This window comes from Solanum lycopersicum, chromosome 10 (assembly GCF_036512215.1).
Source record: "Solanum lycopersicum chromosome 10, SLM_r2.1".
Classification (NCBI taxonomy): Eukaryota; Viridiplantae; Streptophyta; class Magnoliopsida; order Solanales; family Solanaceae; genus Solanum; species Solanum lycopersicum.
This window is the reverse complement of record NC_090809.1, coordinates 22900247-22908428: the sequence shown is the minus strand read 5'-3', so window position 1 is coordinate 22908428 and position 8182 is coordinate 22900247. Positions and strand designations below refer to the sequence as shown.

The window sequence follows — 8182 nt, the reverse complement described above, 5'->3', positions numbered from 1 at the left end:
ACATTGGGCCTTATCAGATTGTTCGTAGGATAGGCAAGGTTGCCTATGAGTTGGATCTACCATCTGATTTGGAGGCGGTACATCCAGTCTTCCATATATCGATGCTACGTAAATGTATTGGTGATCCTTCTAGAGTATTCCCCGTAGATGATGTTCAGGTAACAGAGGAGTTTTCATATGAGGAGAAACCCGTAGCTATACTTGATCGCCAGGTTAGAAGGTTACGTACTAAGGATGTGGCTTCCGTCAAAGTGTTGTGGCAAAATAACAATAGGGAGGAGATGACTTGGGAAGTAGAAGACGAAATGAAGAATAAGTATCCTTACTTTTTCGTCATACCTGCAAGTAATTCAATTCCTAGCTTGACTATATTGATAGATAATGAGATTATGTAGCTGTGAGGCATCTGTAAGTTACGAAATGCAGGTTGATAGGTATAACTTTTAGAGAGACCTCGCTGGAATTGGTTTTTTGTAAGACGCTAACTTAACATTCGAGGACGAATGTTCCTAAGGGCGGAAAGATGTTATGCCTCGTATTTTTTTTATACGTAGTGCGCATCATGATCTAGTAGACGTAAGTCCGGGGAATGAGATTTTATTTTAAGTTCCAAGTGATTAAAGAAATATTAGGCAAGGATGTTAATTCCAAATGTGATATTAAGTATGATTTGGCTAATGTAAGTGCCATTAACTTTAAGTGAGGGATTAATTAGTGGCTGATTAGCATTAATTTAATCTAGTGGGCCCCACCACTCATAATTGGTGGCTGATTAATATTTAATCCAGTGGGCCCCACCACTCAAGGCAAAAATTAAAAAGATCAGATTATGAGCTGGCCTTAGTGGACAGCTGTAGAGGGGGGCTGCCTCCACTTCATACTATTAAATGAGGTGGAGAAATCCACTCTATACTAAATAAAGTGGTGAAATGCATTGCTGCATATCATCTTCTTCTTCACCACTTGTTTTAGGCAGCCATGGAAATGGAGAAACCAACCCTGCAACTCTTGGCCAGCAGCTGCAAATAATTTGGTTAGTAATCTCCTTGTTTGGTGTGTTAATTATTTAGAATACCTTTGTTAATTATCTATTAATTTTAAGAAGGGGGCGTGACCAGTAGCTTAGGAAGTTTGTTTTAGTTATTGAATGTACTAAGTATGAACGGAAACCATAATCGGATTATTAGTGGTGTCGTGTTGGTGCTTGGGCTGTTTTTATTAAAGCAAACTGCGGGAAAATTCTGTTTTGGCATTATGTATATGTTAAATGTGATTATGAGTATATACTCCAAAGGATGAATACAATAAGGTAGATGTGTTGCGAATTATAAAACGAGTTATCACTCGGTGTATCGTTGCTTCGCTGCTATGGTTGCCGAGACGGAACTATTTTGGGGAGGGGGCTGATTAATATGATTCGTTGGGTTATATGTGTTATTGGTATTGCTTTGGATAATTTGGGTTGTTGTCCTATTGGGACGAAGTAAGGAAAATAGGGGAAGTGCTGCCGAATTTTCGTTAGATTATTAGCTAGCTTACAAGAAAGTAAAGTGCGATATTTATCTAATTGCGGCATGATTGTTGCTTGTTATAGATTAATAGCTTGAGCAGTAAATATTGGACGTGCGGCCCGATTATATGGTATGTAATGTTGTCCCTTCTTTCTTTGTTTGACATGACTTTTAAAAATAATCGAATAACAGACAGGTTTGATACTTACCTCTAGAGCGTCTAGGTGACGTATATTCTTGCTTCCCCAATTATTCCTCTATATATCGGCTATGTCTAAGGCTATGATGATCTCTAATATCTATGGTAGTGCTTCTTAGAGTCATTGAGATTTTACGTTTCCATATCGTACTAAAGGTTCATAATCTTGATAAAACAATAATCTTTGGTAATACTCCTTGCTGGTTCACGTTGATTGTTCTATTGAGTTATAAGAAATGATTTTAATTGCATATGGTTGCTCATAATATTCTGCTCATGCATAGAGTCATTTATCATTTCACCGAGTCCCTAGCCGGGTAATGTTCGTGCGGAGTTTCTTGCATATGTCACCGAGTTCCTCACTAGAGGGCCGGGTATGTATATTATATATATGATGGGTGATGAGGATGGTCATGATGATGATGATGACGGAGATGACGTGATGATTATTTTGTCGAGCCTCTTACTAGGGAAGCTGGGCACCTTAAATGTTAAATATATGCATGATTTTCACTTAAAAGGGTATATGTGTAGCGATATTTTATTTCGACTTGCCATATTAGTATCCTGTCATCTTTACCTTATGCTTTACATACTCAGTACATTGTCTGTACTGACCCCCCTTTCCTCGGGGGGTTGCGTTTCATGCCCGCAGGTGTAGACGCACAGTTCGGCGATCCTCCCGCCTAGGATATCTACTTTGCTGATTGGGAGAGCTCCACTGTCCGGAGCCAGTCGTTTTGGTACATAACTCTTTGTGTAGTCTTTTGCTCGTCTATGGGTATGGTGGTGCCCTGTCCCGTCGAGTTTCACTACTGTACTCTTAGAGGTTTGTGGACATTATGTGGGTTGTATATATATGTTTTGGATAATGGTCTGGACATGGTTTGTTTGGGATGTCCGCTTGTACAGGGGCAGCCTTGTCGGCTGCGTACATCATTGTGTATTGTGTAGTGGCAGCCTTGTCGGCTTATGTATGTTATTATGCTTTGAATAGTGGCGGCCTTGTCGGCTCGCGTATGCTGTTATGGTTGAATGGTTATGACTCCTTATGAGACAGGTCCTCTTTATATATATATATATATGACGTTGGGGTTGGGTTGATTTGATTAAATTTCATATTGTCTTAGTTTCAGTTGGTTATACTTAGTAGGTTTGTATGTGCGTGTCCAAAACGGGCACTAGTCACGGCCCACCGGGTTGGGTCGTGACAAGTGTAGGGGGGGTTGAAAACGGATGGAGATTTTGTCAAATAAGTGAACAAGCAAGTGAGTTCGGCAACTACTGTTTCATGGGCCTATACTTTGCCTCTGTAGAGCTAAGAGAAATGGATGCCCGCTTCTACAATTTCTATGAATTAAGAGAAGTCCCTAATAAAATAAAGAAACTACTTGTAGATGGGAAAGTATCGAGGCATGTTCCTCGATTAGAATCACTGAAGGTTTGCAGTTCAAATGAAGAAGAAGTTGACAGTAAAAGGCCAATTCCTAGGTCTTTCAAGAGGTAGCAAGGGACTCTAAAAGCAACATTGATATGGATTTGTGTTTGCAAGTCCAATTGTAACGACCCATAAGTACACAAGGATTCTATAACTTCTGGGGTGTACTTGCGGGTCGTGACAATTGGACCTGCAAACACAAATCCATATCAATGTTGCTCTTAGAGTCCTTTGATACCACTTGAAAGACCTAAGACTTGGCCTTTTATGTAAACTTCTTATTCATTTGAACTACAACCCTTCAGTGATTCTGATCGTGGAACATTCCTCAATACTCGCCCATGTATAAGTAGTTTCTTCATTTCATTAGGGACTTCTCTTAATTCATAGAAATTATAAAAGCGGGCATCCATTTCTCTTATCTCTAAAGAGGCAAAGTATAGGTGCATGAAACAGTAGTTGCCGAACTCACTTGGCTTGTTTACCTATTTGACAATATCTCAATCCCTATATCATCCTCCTTTCCATTACACTCTAATAGATAGGGAACAATTCATATAGTAAAAAAATCACGTGTTCCACAAATAAACAAAACACATTGAGATTGATTGTCATTAGTACGCTAATAGTTCCTCACATGACTCATTTCACTTTCTCAGATTTGGATCTTCATCCAAACCAGTTGAATGGTTCGCTAAATCATTGGTTGGACCTCCACATCATACTTTATTGGTAAGGGTTGATGTATTCTCGTCCCCTCCAACTTGAAGAAGGGTGTTAGGTTTAATATTGATCTTCTCACTAAGAAAAACATTAAATAAAAAGATACTGATGTAAGACCCCGAATAGGACTTAGGTCAAGCTAGAGCCTAAAATTGTTTTTGTGATGGTATAAAGTCATATTTGAGACATAGTCTAAGAGTTTAGGTGCATTGGAAGTCAAATGTCAAGGGACGACAAAGACGTTCAACGACTAAGTCACCTATATGCCTCATATGTATTTTGATGTGTTTATATGTATTTTATGAGGTTATAAGGTTCATAAATGAGTTATTATGGTATACATAGTCAGTGTGTAAGGTTTTGTGAAGTTTGGAGGTTAAACATCCAAGAACTTTCATGATGTTCAAAAGGTTTTCCTTGAAACGACCTTGTCTGTCTATGTATGTTTCATCAAGTTTTACGTGTTTGTTTTGGATGAAACTCATATGGTAGGTCCTAAAATAGTATACAAGCATATTTGGGGTTGAAACGTTTCGGTACAACTCCAAGTATTGCCCACAAGGGGTCCTAAAGTAAGACCCCAACTTGGAACTCAATACTGCCATGCAGTGGCAATCGACTAACCCAAACGATAGCCAGTCGACCAGGAAACGGCCTCATCGATGGGGACAAGTTGCCTGCAGGTTGAGGAGTCTCTGAAGAAACCCACGATACCCCAACGACGCGGAGTGGGTCAGACCGCAGTCTGTTGGTGTGGGCGTCGATGGTGTTGGAAAATCTGGTTATTTTCTGTTAAGAGTTGAGGGTTTTGGGAAATTCACCCCGAGTCTTATAAAATGCGGGGACAATTGTTTTAGGTGTTTAGGGTATTTTAAGAGTAAATAAGTGACTAAACTCTCATTTAAACCCTAGAATATTAATCAAAACCCCTTCCCTCCTAAAGTTTCTCAAAAAACCTCCATGAGAGTTCAAAGTGAAGATGGAGCTTAAAGATGGTTCTTCAATGGAGTCTCTTATACAATTTTCATTGGGTTCTTCAAATAAGGTATGGGAGTTCTTCATCTAAGGCTTGATATCACCTTAGATCCAATTTCACATATGACTTTAAAAGATTTCAAAAAGATGAAAAAGTTCAATTTCTAACCTAAGTCTTGGGTTCTTGCATAAATGGTTTCCAAATGCTTATATATGATGAAATTTATGTATAATTTATGTTTAATGAAATTCTCCATGAACCCTTGACATTCAAAAATCTGTCAATTTGAGTAAAATATGGGTTAAGATTGATGAATTCATGTGTAGATTGCTATGGGCTTTTGATTCACGTATAGTTTATGTATGTATGGTATATAGTCTATTTCAATTTGATTAATTTAGTAATGAATAATCTTAGATCTATTGCATGCTAAGCTTACTGAATTAGTATTGACTTAATGCTTATAGATGATGGTGTAGATTTCCATGAGCTACCTAATGATCTGATAATTATATTCAATTGATATCTAGGTTATCTCATATTTCTAAATATATATTGAATTGACTTAGATTTAATTGAGAATTATAGTTTAGGTATTGATTAATGTTCATGGCCATAGGTAAGGGCCTTATGGTATCGAATTGGATGAATTAGCTTTGGAATCGAAGAGGTAAGATGGAGTGGAGGTATGATTCCCTAATTCCTTTTATTTCCTGTTAATTAGACTTCAATTATGTTGTGAATGGTATGATTCACTTATGGTTGCAGTGCTTTGTGAGTTGATATGGCCATGTCGGCGTTACTTTATGCAATTTAATGATCATGGCCTTGTCGGCACTACTGAAACTTTATAATGATGTGTATAGTTGACTTATGTGATATATGATCATATCTATATATATGTGAAGAAATATGAAAGTATGTTTTCTTTCTATGCATGTTACGAAATCATATAGACTATGACTATGTGTTTCTCTGTGTAGTCTTAGGGTTGATACATGGTTGTTCCTACATGACTATATGAGTCTATAATTATTATATTGATGATGATATGATAGTGTGCATGATGAATTAAAGATGATAATAGTTATTCCTAAGTGCTTAAAGATGACTAGAAATATGTGTTAAGGTGAAGGATGTGGTGTCTTGTCTTGGTTGACTTGTGTCCCTTACTTGATACTTGTATGAATATGAATATGTGATGTTTTGACTTAGGATGCTAAAGTCTCATAGTTTTGAGTGTATGAATGTCATGTGACCTTAAATGATTTTAAGAAAGTCCTTTATGTGAAACCTTTAACCTAATGGTAAGGTTATGTATGTTAAAGTCGAAAGTCATAATGGTATCCTTCAAGTACAAGAATGATGGAATTAAGGTTGATTGGATGGAACAACATCATATCAAACCTTAGGAAAGTCATAATGATCTTCTTGTCGCCATTGTGAGGTAGCCCTAGTCGACCTTTCTTTGGTAGGGTAAATGTGATTGGGTTATGAACTTGTTATGGAACCCTGTTAGATTAACCTTTAATGTGAATTACTCTATGAGAACGAAGTCTAGAACCAAGTGAGTATGGTAAGGGGAGTATTTCTAGTTATGTTTAAGACTAGATTACAAAGCATGTCTACATGGGATGAGTCCTAGTTCTACCCTTGGCATGTAGAACACCCTCATCGGAGTAGGTTAGAACTCCGGATTCCATGACTTGCTATCATGGTCTATGTCGGTTATTGTATATTCTCATTATATGAGATACCTACTAGCATTAGAGAAGTTCTATGAAGTTTAGGTGGTGGTATGGGACGCTATCTAGACATTGCACAATATGCTTTAAAGGTGTTAGTGAGAGTTCCTAGGTCTTGTCTAAGACTATTGCTTGAATGTCCTTTATGTGGTGAATGAGTCTTAAATGAACTAATGAATAAATGACTTAAGTTAAGAAAGTATGTTAAATGAAGTAGTACTTATGTAGAGTATTTAAGGGTTGTTTAGTTAAGGTATGAAGGGGGAATAGGAATTGTCACTTCTTATCTTACTTAGATAAATCTTAAGAATGACTCTAGCTAGGGAAGTTGGTTTATCATGTGGACATGATCTAAGCCTTAGGTAGTCTTAAGTATTGTTTAGGTAATCTTGAAGAGGTCAATCATGGACGTTATCTTCTTGATTTACTTAAGTAAGTCTTTTTATAGCCTTTGGAAGGAGAATGTCATATCACCTATATGTTATAATGTGTTAAGTTAGAGAGATTCTATCTTATGTAGTCTATAAAATCTCATAAGTGTCTAGATAAGTTACGTCTATCTTATCTAGACGTAACTACTATGTAAATCATCATATCATTCAATCCAAGATATGATATAAAAATTACAAGCATACAAACCTAGGCACAATGCAACAACTAATCTAGATGCAAGCTATCCATACGGGATTGTGAAGCCTCAACCCAAAGCTATCTTTAGTAGAGTTTAATGTCTCAATCCTAAGCTATCATGAAATGGTCTTCGCCTAACCAAGTGAAACTATCATGAAGACTGTAACATTTTTAGGAAACCAACTAAATTGTTCTGTGATTAGACGTTGTCGAAATGTGCATAAAATTGATCCATATAAACATGATAATGAATGTAAAAAGGAAACCTTCTATTTGGAATGAAGAATGAGAGTCTTATGGAAAGGTGAGTCTTAGATTTGTTTGTAACTTCTTATTGTGTTGTGAGTCGCTTTGTGTTGTGGAATTGGTGTTTCCCTATAGTTGAGGGTAGTATTCTTATATTTGTAGGGTGATGATGTAGGTTTGTTTGATCTAGAAGTTACCTTACATTAATGTTGAAAGAAAAGAAAGAGTCATTAAGACTAAGTCACATATATTGCTTCCCTAATGATATATGACCTTGGTGTCTATTGTATTGTATGAAAACCTTATGTACTTGAATAGTATTACCTAACTTGATAAGTGGAGGATAAATTGAACTAGGAGATGAAGTTTAGAATGCCTTGGTGTTCCTATGTTGACCTACTGCAAATTGCTTCTAAAGTTGTAATCACTTTTAAGTGATGAAAATTAAGGTTTAGTTAAGATCCTCTTAAGGTGGGGTTAAGTTTCTCTTAAGTGGGTTTACCCTAAGTAGGGGACGGTGATGGAGTAGTAAGGTTGTAGATGTTTCTTCCGTTGACCTTCTATTTTTGCTTGTACTTGAATCTATTGAATTTTTTAGTAAGCTTGTTCATGAATAAGTGTTTTTCATTAAGTAGAATACCATGAGTTTGGTATGTATTGATTGACATTAACTTGAAGATGTTATGAATGTTCCAAAGTGGATGAAAGAAATTT

The 8182-nt window shown here is 36.8% G+C and overlaps 1 long non-coding RNA gene across 1 annotated transcript; it reads left to right on the top strand.

Annotated features, from left to right (window-relative positions):
* The first annotated feature begins 894 nt into the window (after nt 1-894).
* On the top strand, nt 895-2824 carry LOC138339052 (uncharacterized). Its single transcript, XR_011212079.1, has 3 exons — nt 895-1033; nt 1595-1641; nt 2366-2824. It is a non-coding gene; the product is annotated as an uncharacterized lncRNA (long non-coding RNA).
* Nucleotides 2825-8182: the final 5358 nt, after the last annotated feature.